Consider the following 14,340-nt stretch of genomic DNA (forward strand, 5'->3'; position numbering starts at 1 on the left):
AGAGGTTTCAAGAGCCATAAATCCATCTGCTCCCTGCTTATCTGAATTTCATACAAGATTAATATTCCACCTACATCCTCTGACAAAGACAAATAGCTTCAGAGTACAAAATGACAATATTCTACGGCACTAAACACTGGGAGAAGAACTCAGCGGCAAACGTGGTATTTGCAACGAAAATTTGGGAGTTAGAGGAATCTGGATTTTGAAAACCAAACGCTGTGTGCTCACACAGAAAAAAAATGTCTTTAAAGGAGATGTAAAAAAAAAATATTAAAGGTCAAACACCCTGCCCCCCCTACTGCTGTCAAATGCGGTACCTTCCAATAGGAAGGTATTTTTTTTTTTAATGAAATCATGAAAGCACCCAATAATGTAATTTTAAAAAGAAACCATAAATTGAAATTTAAGTCCTACTTAAAATTAATCAGCAATATAAAACAGAGATTAAATGCAACCCACTATCTAAGCCAGAAAAATCCTCCAGCAGTGAAGACCTGCCTTACAGAGGAAGTTTTTCTTTAGATTCACAAAACAAGTGGTTGACAGTGTCTCATTTCATTAGCTTGAAATAAAAAAGTAGACGTGCATTTTGAATAACTTAAAATGCCACTAGAGCACTTTGTTAAGTAAGGTAAATTGCTACAGATACGAGCACCGAGGTGGCTCAGGCCATTAAGCGTCTGCCTTTGGCTCAGGTTGTGATCTCAGGGCCCTGGGATCGAGCCCCAAGTCCAGGCTCCCCGCTCAAAGGGGAGTCTGCTTCTCCCTCTCTCTCTACCTGCCACTCCCCCTGCTTGTGCTCTCCCCTCCTCCTTTCTCTCAAATAAATAAAATGTTTAAAAAAAAATGCTACAGATTCTGTAACTGAGGCTTTAAACTACCTCAATGAGCTCCACACTTGCTCCTGACATTTTCATCATCCACAACAAAAAAATCAAATCAAGTCCCTGCGGCGGTGGCTGCCCTCACAAACAACATCCCGCTCCATCCCTAGTACCCAGCACTCGGGAAGAACTCATTACCTGCTGAACAAATAAACAGATAAATCAATAGCAGTTCTGCTGTCCTACTTTGCACCAAAATGTCAAAGAAATCCATTCTGATTGTTGTGTGTGATTAAAGTCAGAAACTCATTGCAACTGAATAGATACTCGGGTAAAGAAACACCAGCTGCGGGACGCCTGGGTGGCTCAGTGTCTGCCTTCAGCTCAGGGCGTGATCCCAGGGTCCTGGGATCGAGTCCCACATCCGGCTCCTTGCATCTAGGTCTCTTGTCTCTTTCTTTCTCTCATGAATAAGTACATGAAATCTTAACAACAACAAAAAAAAAAACACACAGCAGTTGCTTTAGGATAAAGTACGGGGATAACAGGCCAGGACAAAGTCAGACCCCGATACCGAGCAGTGTGCAATTACAGGCACCTCATTTCAGAGTAACTGAAAAATCTTTCCATGTAAAGATCTCAACGTGCTGAACGCAAAATGTCTCTAAGGTTTTTGCACACAGAGCCAAAGTTTATTCTATGGCAGAGGAGTGAGGTCCCAGGAGGCGGGGCGGGGGGGGGGGTGGTGGTGTAAGAAAGCCCATTCAGGTACAGGTGGGGACGGTTACATGTCATAGAGAGAGTGGCCAGAGGCAAACGAGGCGAGGGAGGCAGGAAAGAGATCTCATTTCAAGAGTGCATGGCAGGAAGTGGGAGGGTATGAGTACCTTTCTGGATGCTTCTGCTACTGCTTAAAATAAATACTTCTACCGCTCACTCCATTGGAAGCTAAGGGAATAAAGAGGCAGGGGGGACAAATGTATAAAAGCTCATCTCAGAAGAGTACAGTTGACCGTTGGGCAATTCAGGAGATGGGGACATCCACCCCTGACACAGCTCAAAGTCTGCATAAAAGCTCTGACTCCTCCCAAATGAACTGTTGACCAATTGGCTTAACAATAACATAAACACTCCATTTACACGTTTAGTACGTGATATGTATTACGCACTGTATTCTGACGATAAAGTAAGCTGGAGAAAAGAAAATGTCATTAAGAAAATCATATGGGGGGCAGCCTGGGGGGGCTCAGCGGTTTACCACCGCCTTCAGCCAGGGCCTGATCCTGGAGACCCGGGATCAAGTCCCATGTCGGGCTCCCTGCATGGAGCCTGCTTCTCCCTCTGCCTGTATCTCTACCTCTCTCTCTGTCTCTGTCTTCTCATGAATAAATAAATAAAATCTTTAAAAAAAAAAAAAAAGAAAATCATATAGGGGCACCTGGGTGGCTCAGTGGTTGAGCATTTGTCTTTGGCTCCGGTTGTGATCCCAGGGGTCCTGGGGTCGAGTCCCACATCAGGCTCCCCAGGGGGAGCCTACTTCTCCCTCTGCCTGTGTCTCTGCCTCTCTCTCTGTCTCTCTAATGAATAAATAAATAAAATCTTTAAAGAAGAAAGAAAGAGAAAGAGAGAAGAGAAAAAAGCAAGCAAGGAAGCAAGAACCACACGGAAGGGCACCTGGATGGCTCAGTCAGTTAGGCATGCAACTCTTGATCTCAGCTCGGGTTGCAATCCAGGGTTGTGAGATCAAGCCCTGCATTGGGCTCTGCGCTCAGTGGGGCATCTGCTTGAGATTCTCTCCCTCTGCCCCTCACTCTGCTCACACTCGCTTATGTGTACCCTCTCGTTCACTCTAAAATAATTTTTTTAAAAAAGAAAATCAGAGGCAGCCCAGGAGGCTCAGCAGTTTAGCGCTGCCTTCAGCTCAGGGCGTGGTCCTGGAGACCTGGGATCGGGTCCCACGTCAGGCTCCCTGCATGGAGCCTGCTTCTCCCTCTGCCTGTGTCTCTGCCCATGTCTCTGCCCCCCTCACCCCCCCATCTCTCATGAATAAATAAATAAAACCTTTAAAAAGAAAAGAAAGAAAATAAAAGAAAGAAAAGAAAAGAAAAAAAAAGAAAAGAAAGAAAAGAAAAAAAAGAAAAGAAAAGGAAAGAAAAGAAAAGAAAAGAAAAGAAAAGAAAAGAAAAGAAAAGAAAAGAAAAGAAAAGAAAAGAAAAGAAAAGAAAAGAAAATCAGGGCAGCCCCGGTGGCGCAGCAGTTTAGCGCCGCCTGCAGCCAGGGCTGTGATCCTGGAGACCCTGGATCAAGTCCCACAGCGGCTCCCAGCGTGGAGCCTGCTTCTCCCTCTGCCTGTGTCTCTGCCTCTGTGTGTGTGTGTCTCAATAAATAAAAATAAAATCTTAAAAAAAATAAAAAAGAAAAAAGAAAATCATATAGAAAACAGATTTACAGAACTGTACAGTACAGTATTTACAAAAAAAAAAAAAAAAAAACAAACCTGCATCTAAGTGGACCTGCGCAGTTCAAACCCATGTTATTCAAGGGTCAACTGTAGTTCGTAAAATAGTAGAATATTGTGTTAACAGCACTTGAGGATGTGCATGAGGAAAGCTGTGCCAGTCTCTGCGTGGGTACAACACAATTTCACCACCAGAACCCAGAACCGCTTGCTAGCTATGTCTACACAGCAGTGATGAGCCAGACACAGCGGATCCAGCTTTAAAATATTTGTTGTAAACCACTCAACCACCCAACAATGGATGAACAGATAAACCAAATGTGGTCTCTACAGAGAATGAATTTTATTCAGCCTAAAGAAGGAGACACACGCTACCACATGGATGGACTTCAGAGATATGATACTGAGTGAAATAAACCAGACACAAAAATTGTGTGATTCCACCTATATAAGTACCTAGAAAGGCAAATCCGCAGAGACAGAAAATGAAATGGTGGGAGCGAGGGGCTGCGGGACAGGAATCAGGAGTCAGTGTTTAATGCGGCAGAGGTTCAGTTTGGGATGAAAGATGAAAGAGCACAAAAATGTGAACATAATGACACTGAGGTGAAACTCAAAAATGGTTAAGACAGTAAATTATACGTGATGTGTATTTTATCACGATAAAAAAGAATTCTTTGTAAAATCTGACTTTGATAGGTATTAAGTAAAGGCATGATCTTTCTGCAGGGGACTATTTTCATGTCAAAATTCGCTATTTTGTCCTACTCTTCATACCGGCTCAGGTCATGATCTCAGGGTCATGAGATGGAGCTCTGTGTCAGACTCCGTACAGGGCGGGGCGTGGAGTCTGCCCCATCCCTTTCCCTCTGCCCCTCCCCCCACTCAGGTTCTTGCTCACTCTAAAATAAATCTTTTTTAAAAATGTGCTAATTTTGCATACAGATTTGAAGAATTACATAATAATTCTAAGTAATAAATTCAGAATCGCTACTGACTCTAAAGACACCACAAATTATGTAAATTATTTTCCTTAATGGATTATACAAATTAAATGAAATTAACCCGATTTGATGCCTGTGAAATATACATATGATCATGTTGTAAAACTGTATTTCTTAATACAAAAAAAAAAAAAAAAACATTATTCAGGAATAGAAAATCCAGGTCTATAGCCTGATTCTTTTCCAAATTTATAGTTACAGTGAGCATCGGAGTCACTGTCGAAGGCCCAACATGTCTAGCTCCTCGCTACAGTGCTTCACACCCAAGCTACTATGAAACCAGACACAGGGCCGTATTTTACATATGCAAACTTGTGGGCCATGTCCCAAACCAGCCAACCTCAACACTATTGACATTTGGGCCAGATACCTCTGGTGTGGGAGGCCGTCCTGTGCCCTAGAGGATGTTTAGCAGCATCCCTGGGGCCCACCTTCTAGATTTAAGTATCCACCCCCGCAACACACACACTCAACGTCCTGAAAAATATGTCTCCAGACTTTACCAAGTGTCCCCTGGGGGGAAAAACACCCCAGTTGACAACCACGGTCCTAACCTGAGAGACACTTTGGGAACCGCCCATGTTTACAAAGCAAACATTAGGAAAAACAACATACTTTGATTAATTATAAGAGGCAGAAGTAGTGAAAAATGAAAGAAATGCCAAGAATTCTTTCACCATCTTGAGGCCCCTTCCTAGCCATGTTACAACCAGAATCTAAAAACCATTTCCAGAGTTTGTTCTTGAGTTCAATTCATCAAGAACTTAATTAATGCCCATGTGATCAAGCTCTACCCTGAAGGAACCCACTAGACTTTCAACGTGTTAGCTGGGAGGAGAGTGGGCCCTCCCAGTCAGCTTGGGCTCAAGAGAAAAGAAGACCCAGCTTCGTCCCAAGAAAGCCGTTTTCCTGATAACCCGGAGGCAGCAGCATCTGCGTGCTCCCGGCATCTGCAAAAACAGGTGAAGACAAATGTCACTTGAAAGAAAAGAACACTCAATAAATCAGCACGGCAAACCGAAAAGGGGAACAAAAAGCTGAATCGTGTTGTCAAATAGCACTCATCAGGGACTCTTCATCGCGGGAGACCACAGAAAGCAATTGCTCTATCGGATTATCCATATGGGATTGACCCCTTTAAATCAAAAAGCTATGGCTGCAAGGTCACCTGTGAAGCTTCACTGCTTTTGATAAGGTGAGCACCACCCACCCTCCCTGGCCTGCTCGGAGACCCCTCGGGGGCGCCACCTTCACCCAGTTAGTATGAAAACACCTGCAGGGCAGTTGTTCTGCAACCCGCGCACCAGCCAGCTGACACGGGCCGGAGTCCCGGTCTTGTCCCTGCCACGACGTCCGGCTCCAATCGACTTTAACACGAACCGATCCTTCAGGCTCCGACGTGCCACTCCGCGGGCCACGGCGCCCTTTGATCACAACTACCTGGACGGACCATTTGTGCCCTTCCCAGACTGTAAGAATAAAAACGGAACTGGCGAGGATCGGTCACCCATCCTGTAATGTAGACCCCAAAGGGACGGCAATCAGAGATAAATGAGAAAGTAGACAGCAGGTGTTTAGAGTCACACACACACACGCGCGCGCGCGCTGGGCAAACAGGATACAGCCCGAGAGCAAACGCTGGGTGTCCGAGGGTTCCCAGTCACTTGCAGGCGGGCGGGCACGAGCCCAGGAGAGCCCCAGGGGGTCTGCCTCCAACCCCGCCAGCTAACAGCACCCCCAGGGCTCCCCGCGCCGGGCCACAGCCCCGCCGAGAGAACTGGAAGCTGCCTCCCCGAGCCGCCTCGGCCCCGTACATGACAGTCCCCCAACGGGGAAGCAGCTCGACATGTCGCTGGGCTCTGCTCCTCCGGCGGCAGGTCTGTGTCATCCACGAAGGCAATCATCCCGGGTGGCACGGCTCGGCGCCCCATGGGCACCCCCTGGCATGGCCAGCAGCCCTCAGTCTGCATATCGGGTCTCGAGTCTGTATCCACATCCACGGGCCCGAAGGCAGAAGGCCCGGCAGCAGGGCTGCACCCCCCAGGGGGCTGCGGTTCACGGGCTTTGGGGGTGCTGCCCCAGGGGGACCCGGGAGGCCCAGGGCCTGCCTGTGCCATCCCTTCCCTGTCCGGTCAGTGGACACCTGCAATGGCACGGATCTCACAGGACCACACGAGGAACAAAAGTGGGGACTTAGAACACCAAAGCCGTGCACGATGTTCACATCAGCTCGACTCGTCCTGTCCCTGCACCCCAAAGAGCCCAAACGCCCTGTACCGAGTAAACGGACAAAGAGGCCCTGGATGCCCCTGCAGCGGGACACTGCTCAGCACCGAAAAGGCACGAGCTGCTGACACCATGACGTGCATGGATCGCAACGGCTTTAGGCAGAGTGAATCAAGGTGGTCTCCAAAGGTCAGATGCCATATGATTCCATTTATGGAACATTCTCGAAATGACCAGTTCTAGAGATGGAGAACCGGGGGCTGCCAGGAGTTGGAGACGGTGCCATAAAGGAGTGGCAAGGGGAGCTCTGCTGGTGAGGCCACAGTTTCGGGGGAGATGATGGCAGTGGCTGCATGCACGTGTACATGCAACACACGTGTACACGTGCATGCAAACACACACACGTGCACGGGCAAACTGGTGAGATCCAGGGAAGGTCTGCACTTGAGGCCAGCATCCACCTTGCCCTCAGACAGCAGTGTCGCAGGATGGGGAGGCAAGATGCCCTCAGGACGGGCAGGAGGAGCCGGTACTCTGGATCTCAGGGGCTCTTTCTGCAAACTCTCGGGAGCCTCAGGTTAATTCAGAAAAGCAGCTTCCGTGCGAACCGTCTGATGAACAGATAAACAAAACGTGGCCTATTCATACAACGGAACAGCATCTGGTGAGAAGGAAGGATGCACACGCCCCCCACGTGCGGGGACCGCGACAGCGTCATGCGGGGGGTCGCAAGACGGCCGCGATCGTGCCCCGTGTGACCCTGTTTACACGGACCGCCCGGGCCCGGGCAAACCCACGGACACGCGCGTGCGGGCGACCCGGGAACCACCCACAGCAGCCGCGCCTCGGCTGGGCCCGCAGCATGCTCCGGAGGGACGGGCTCCACAGGGTCGTCCGGGGACGGAAGAGCTGTCACCCGAGGGCTCTGGACGCGGGGCCCGGCTCTGCAGCTGCGGCCACCGTGACGGCTCCGGAGCCCCTAAGGCCCCGTTCCGCGCGACCCAGGCGGGGCCTGAAGGAGGTCGTTCTGGAAAATTCTGGCCGGGGTGGCCTGTCATGTCCCAAACACATACTGGGAAGAACAGACAAGCCTGAGGGAGCTTGTGGCAGATACAGAGTCAAAAGCCCTGGTTTGTATAAACAGCAGCCTTCTAGGGACAAACAAACACCTCAACTGTATATGGGAAAGAACAACAGAAGTGCTGCTCCTCCTCTCCAAAGCACACACATTTTAATAATCATCTCCATTTCTCTTCTCGAAAATTTCCGGCTCCCGGAAGCGAAACAGGAAAGAAGTTGTGCCACGCAGATGCACAGCATTTTCTTGCTAGCACAATTACCTGTTACAAGAAACCTTAAGAAATCACCATTTCCAGGACTTACGGCCAATACAGTGACATTTAATTTTTTTTTTGACATTTAATTTTTAAGCACAGAAAATCTGAAGAGGCTGACAGGATATTTATGACATAATAAGAAATCCATGGTACAACTTCACTTACTCAGAGCCAAATGCAGGCAAATCCCTCCTTCCTTCGAGGCTTTCTTCTTGGGCTTGTTTTCGGTCTTCAGTTACCTGGTAATGAAAAACACCCAGAGTAAGGCCAACGTGTCCATGCAAACGTCCTCAAGTGTACCGATGACCGTTCCACGGGCCAGCAGAGGATATGGAACCAGAGATGGGACAAAAGGGAAACGTCTGCGACGTCAGCCGGTACACGAGCACCATTGGTGAACCCCAGGCTTCGCTCTCGACTTAGAGCGCACGATGAAACTGCTCACACAAATCTGCTCCAAAGTTTATCTCACAACCAATTACGATCCTAACACCCCCTCCCCCCAAAAGCACGCCAAGTGAAAATACAGGTACTTCTACACTCAGCCCGACTCCGCAAGTTTTATTGACAACCACGACTCGCTCCGTCTTGCAGGAAACACAAACAGTGCTGGGTGTTGCTCTGGTATTAGGAACACGTAGTGTCTGGTCTTGCAGAACGTACCCATCCTGGCAGTGCAAGCGGGGGTAGAGCCTGGTGACGGAAGAGCAGGGACGATTAACTAGAAAGCAAACGCACAGCAAGGCCCACTTCAGACGACAGAACTACGGAAACTCCAGTTGGTGGTGGAAGAGGAAGGGACCAGGGGCAAGGAGTATACAGCGGGGCCTGGGGCAGGACTCTTGGAGGAGAGAGCATCTGAATGGGGGACAGGGAGGCCAGACTGTAGAAGCCAGCAAGTGCAAACATCCTGTGGTGAGAATGACCTTGGCAAGAGGGAGGAGGCCTAGTGGGCGGGGTGAGTAATAGCAGGTCCCAGAGGACTTGAGAGCCCATGGAAAGGAAAGTGATCCTACACAGGCCCAACGATGCCTTATTCTTCACCCAGCATCAGTTAATGAGAAAAGAAAATCTGATCATTCAGCTATTAAAAGAAAAAAAAAAAAAAAACACCCCCTTCAGGGGTTCCTATCATGCTCAGGACGAAATCCAGAGAAGCTCTTGCTCGGTAGAGACCCACTGGTGGCTCGCAGTGCCAGCTGGAAAGAGGAGCATGAAACATGGACGACAAGGACAGCAGATGGCAAGAAACCACACGGTCTCCTCTGCCCCTGCTCACCACCCGGAAGAAACCTAGAGAGGCTTCCTGGAGGCAGCAGCATTTCTACAGGCCCATGGAGTCAGGCGAGGAGGAAGAGAAGGGAACTGCAGCCTGAGTGGTGCTGGAGGCCACAAACGTAGGCCAGAGAGCAACGAGGTTGCTAAAAACGTCAGGTGATGCTCCTGGGGTGCTCGGGGAGAGGGCGTGTGGGCAGCAGAGTGCCGGGACGCCAGGCAGCGGGGAGAACGGGTGCCCCGTCCAGCAGAGGGGAGAGGAGGCCACCTGCGCAAGATGCCCCTACAGACGGTGCGCTGCCAGCAGGGGTGACCCCGAAATAGCAGCCAACCCACAGGTCCACCCAGGCAGGAGCCAGGGCCCCCCGCTGAGCCAGCCAGTTCTCTTTTTTCATTTTCTCTGAGCTAACAAGGGCTCATGCCCCTGACAGCCGACGCTCAGAGCCCTGCACTGTGTGAAATGCTGACACAAGGTGCCAGATGGCCGGTCCACTGCCCTACCCTGCTCTGTCTTCATTCCACAGCAGCAGTCTCACTTTTAATACTGTTGTACTAAAAAATAAAAATAAATAAAAAATAAAAAAAGGAAAGGGGGAAAAAAGAAGGGCAGGTTTACAGGCCTCACTTTGCTCCTAATTAATTATAAGAAACTCTCTCTGGACCAGAGAGTCCTCGGCTGTGAAATGAGGGTATTAAATTATTTATGAGGTTTCATCCACACATGAAAAAATCTGAGGAACCATTTTCCTGTTGACTTCCCTTGTAAATTCGAAGGGAAAACACTTGCAAAGAAGTGAACCAGAAACGTGCACAAGAATGCTGGGCGGGGGGGGGATGGATCTGTCTGTCCTGCAGCCCACTGACCACAGAACTATATCCTAAGGCTGCTATATTTTCCCAAAGTGGCCATAATGATTAACATTTGCACCCCAGAGAAATTCAAGTTGTACCATCATGAAAACAACGCAAAAAATCCAAAATATGTTTTCAGAAGCCACTGAGCATAACAGAGAAGCTGCAATTTCCTTCTGAGTCCTTTCTTTTTTTAGGGAACCCTGAATTAACCGGGCCAAGAGCCAGAGGCTAAGCCGGGTACTGGCCTGAGGAGCCAGAGAATTCTGAGCACTTCATTTGCTATGAGGTTCGAGTTCTATGTAATGAAGCTGTTGTTTCCTCCATTACAACACTGAATAGCATTTTTATGTATGGTGATGATTCATTCAATAACAGATTTTAAATCCTTTAAATCAGTGGTTCTCAAATGGGGCTGTCTCTCAGGGGACACTGGGCAATGTCTGGAGACATTTTTAGTTGTCAGGACCGGAGGAAGAATGCTCTGGGCCTCCAGAAAAGCCAGGGATGCAGCACACAGCATTACCCTTCTTAGCAAAAAAAAATTATCTGGCCCAAATATCAATACTGCCAAGGTCAACCACACTAAAGTTTCTCTAATTTTACAGGAGATACATCCTGTATACTTTCATGTTCCAAACCACATTTATTCCTTTCAAAGTAATGCAGGTACATTGTTTTAAGAAGTAGGGGATCCCTGGGTGGCTCAGCGGTTTAGCACCTGCCTTTGGCCCAGGGCACAATCCTGGAGTCCCGGGATCGAGTCCCATGTCGGGCTCCCGGCATGGAGCCTGCTTCTCCCTCCTCCTGTGTCTCTGCCTCTCTCTCTCTCTCTGTCTATAATTAATTAATTAATTAATTAATCTTAGGGGGAAAAAAAGTAAAATACAGGTGCACCTGGGTGCCTCAGTGGTTGAACATCTGCCTTCAGCTCAGGGCATGATCCCAGCGTCCTGGGATCAGGTCCCGCATCGTCCTCCTCACAAGGAGCCTGATTCTCCCTCTGCCTGTGTCTCTGCCTCTCTCTGTGTGTCCCTCATAAATAAATAAAATCTTCAAAACCAATAATAAAAGTAAATTACAGGTGAGGCAAAAAGACTCCTCTTTTTACTTACAAGCTTTTTATAGCACCATCTATCCGCAATTCTACTTCCCAAAGCAACAATTTTCAAATCTCAGAACTGTTTGTATTATTGGCAGTGACCCTCAGGATGACTTCCATGTTTCTAAATAATCTGCTTGTAATATTCCCTATCAGCTTTAGATATTACTTGATTTTTTCACACATAAATGAGGATTCTGGTTATTTAAATTCCATCCTCAATCCTTGCTCACCCTACCATTTTCCTAATAGTCTAATAGTTTTTGGTTAAACCTGTATTTGAGGGACGCCAGGGTGGCTCAGTGGTGGAGCATCTGCCTTTGGCTCAGGGCGCGATCCCGGAGTCCCAGGATGGGGTCTCACATCGGGCTTCCTGTGAAGAGCCTGCTTCTCCCTCTGCCTGTGTCTCTGCCTCTCTGTCTCTCTCATGAATAAATAAATAAATCTTTTTTAAAAAAATCTGTATCTGACAGATACTATTTTGGCAGTGGAACGGGCACTGCTGAGGAGCAAGCAATATAGTATGATTATGATTCATTTCTTATGCAACCCTTTTATTTTCCTGGGGTTACTAATTGCATCTGTTTCTTATTTCCTTAGGTTTTTGGGTTTTTTTGTTTCTTTCTATCCTTTGGGAATTCATGCAGCATTGTCCACAATCTTCTGATTCAATTTTTCACGTGATCAAAATTCTCAGATAATCTGTTAGCTCTATGGGTTTCCCCCTCAATCACTCCTACATCACCCAAATATTCACTCATTAGACCTTCTGAAATTTCATCTCTGTTCAGTCTGCACCTGTCTGTATTAGGCCTGCTACAGAGTTCATGCCACCTCAAAACCACAACATCTTGAAAATATATTGTCTCTTTTGGTTTCTAAGATCCCAAATCTCTCCCTTTCTTCGTTTACTCTCTCAATTTGGTTGGACACATTCTCTAGTAGATTTCTGAGGAGTGATGTGTAAAGGCTGAATTTCACTGATATCCTGAATATGTACAAATATCTTTATTCCACCCTAATTAACAACCAGTAGAGGAATGACTTTAGAATCTGAGTGAAAATTATTTGCATAGAATTCTATACTCAGTCTCTTTTCCAACTTCCAATCCTGCTACCAGGAAACCTAATATCATTCTGATTCCAGATCCTTCATATGACTATTAAATCCAGGATAATGCTTAGATACTGACTTTATCTCTAATATTCCAAAATGACAAATATGAGCTTTCATGTAACAATTTTTGGGGGGATATGCTTTTCATTCTCTGTTCTAGTCACTGGTATGAAATTTCTCTCTTCTTCAGATTTAAGATTTTTTCCACCCTCTCTTCCTTGGAATAGCTATTAGACAAAACTCTGAATAATTATTTCTCATCTTGGGATCCCTGGGTGGCGCAGCGGTTTAGCGCCTGCCTTTGGCCCAGGGCGCAATCCTGGAGACCCGGGATCGAATCCCACGTCGGGCTCCCGGTGCATGGAGCCTGCTTCTCCCTCTGCCTATGTCTCTGCCTCTCTCTCTCTCTCTCTCTCTCTCTCTCTGTGACTATCATAAATAAAATTTAAAAAAAAAAAAAAGATTTTAAAAATAAAAAATAAAAAAAAATTTATTTCTCATCTATGTGTTAAAACTTTCTGCACTAGGTCTTCACTGACCAATAAAGTATGCGGCTACTAAGTGCTTGAAATGTTTGGCTAGTGCAATTGAGGAACTGGCTTTTAAATTTTATTTAATTTTAATTAATTTAAGTGTAAATAGTCACATGTGGCCAGGGCTTACTGTATTAATACAAATCTAAAGACTATGACAAATAGGGGAAAAAACCAACACAGGAGAAGCAGTGTCTGTAGCACCAACTCTAAGATGATAGTAAACATCAGAAAAGGGGATCCCTGGGTGGCTCAGCGGTTTAGTGCCTGCCTTCGGCCCAGGGCGCGATCCTGGAATCCCGGGGTCGAGTCCCGCATCAGGCTCCCGGCATGGAGCCTGCTTCTCTCTCTGCCTCTCTCTCTCTCTCTCTCTCTCCCTCTCTCTCTCTATCATGAATAAATTTTTTAAAATCTTAAAAAAATAATAATAAAAATAAAAAAATAAACATCAGAAGATGTTAAGATGTTCAGAAAAAGAAATTGAATGTAATTTCTTTATTTTTTATTTTTTATTTATCCATGACAGAGAGAGAGAGAGAGAGAGAGAGAGGCAGAGACACAGGCAGAGGGAGGAGCAGGCTCCATGCAGGGAGCCCAACACGGGACTCATCCTGGGTCTCCAGGATCATGCCCTGGGCTGAAGGCGGGGCTAAACCGCTGAGCCACCAGGGCTGCCCTGAATGTAATTTCTAAATCCTCACAACTATTTTCAATATGAGGTTCTAAGACTTCATTCCTTATGGCCTCCTTCCTCTTAAGAACTTGAAGACCCCCTACTACTTCTGTATAGTGGGTGCTCTAGGGGATGGAGACTGAAAAGGCATACCAGGGCAATCTCTGGGCATTCATTTACTCACTCAACAAGTATCACCAACATAATAAATTGTTATCCAGACATTGTATTAACAATGACCATGACACAAAACAGAACCTCAAAAATTGAAAAACGGAAACCTCAAAAATTGAAACAAAAACAAGACTCCCAAAGTTCTGGGCACCCAAGCCAAAGCCAATGAGCCTACTGTTTCATCTCAATCATTGCGAACCAACTTCTTTTTTTTTTTTTTTTTTTTGAACCAACTTCTTTAAAGCTAGTGCCCACCATACAGAGGCAGGTACCAGGTGTGTACTGAAAACAAATTAAGAGCAAGCTGAATACCCAAAGAAAGTCATTATTTTTTTCAGCTTTGAAAAAAAGAAACAAACTAACTAACTAAAAAACAAACCTACTAGCACTATGGGAATAGGGAAATAAATGTTCAGGGGGAATCATTCATTTTTTAAGGATCAATGGGGAAACACATTTTCTTCATCTAGTCTTCAGATAAGCCATTTAATATCTATTCATACCTGCAAAACGTGACATTTTATTATATTTGTCAGTTTTACAAGTTTAGCATAAACTATTCAAAAAGGAGAAAAAACGGACAACAAACAAGATGCTTATATAAACTTGATTTCTTTTTTAATCTATTATGATGCTAATAAGATTTTTGAATTTGTATAACCAGCAAAATCAATGCTTCTAAACCCATACTGATGCATCTGAATGCATATGGTTAGACGCTTACATCATTTACCCACCACCCCACACCAGTAGAGTCAACCA

The 14,340-nt window shown here is 46.4% G+C and overlaps 1 protein-coding gene across 3 annotated transcripts in view; it reads right to left on the minus strand.

Annotated features, from left to right (window-relative positions):
• TBL1X (transducin beta like 1 X-linked) overlaps nt 1–14,340 on the minus strand; it is a 211,974-nt gene that overhangs the window by 126,229 nt on the left and 71,405 nt on the right. For all 3 annotated transcript variants that reach the window (XM_072815348.1, XM_072815347.1, XM_072815349.1), the window contains one exon: nt 8,018–8,091. The gene's annotated coding sequence lies outside the window, so the exon portion shown is untranslated. The remainder of the gene's footprint in view (nt 1–8,017; nt 8,092–14,340) is intronic.

The sequence above is a fragment of the Canis lupus genome, chromosome X, assembly GCF_048164855.1.
Source record: "Canis lupus baileyi chromosome X, mCanLup2.hap1, whole genome shotgun sequence".
Taxonomy (NCBI): domain Eukaryota; kingdom Metazoa; phylum Chordata; class Mammalia; order Carnivora; family Canidae; genus Canis; species Canis lupus.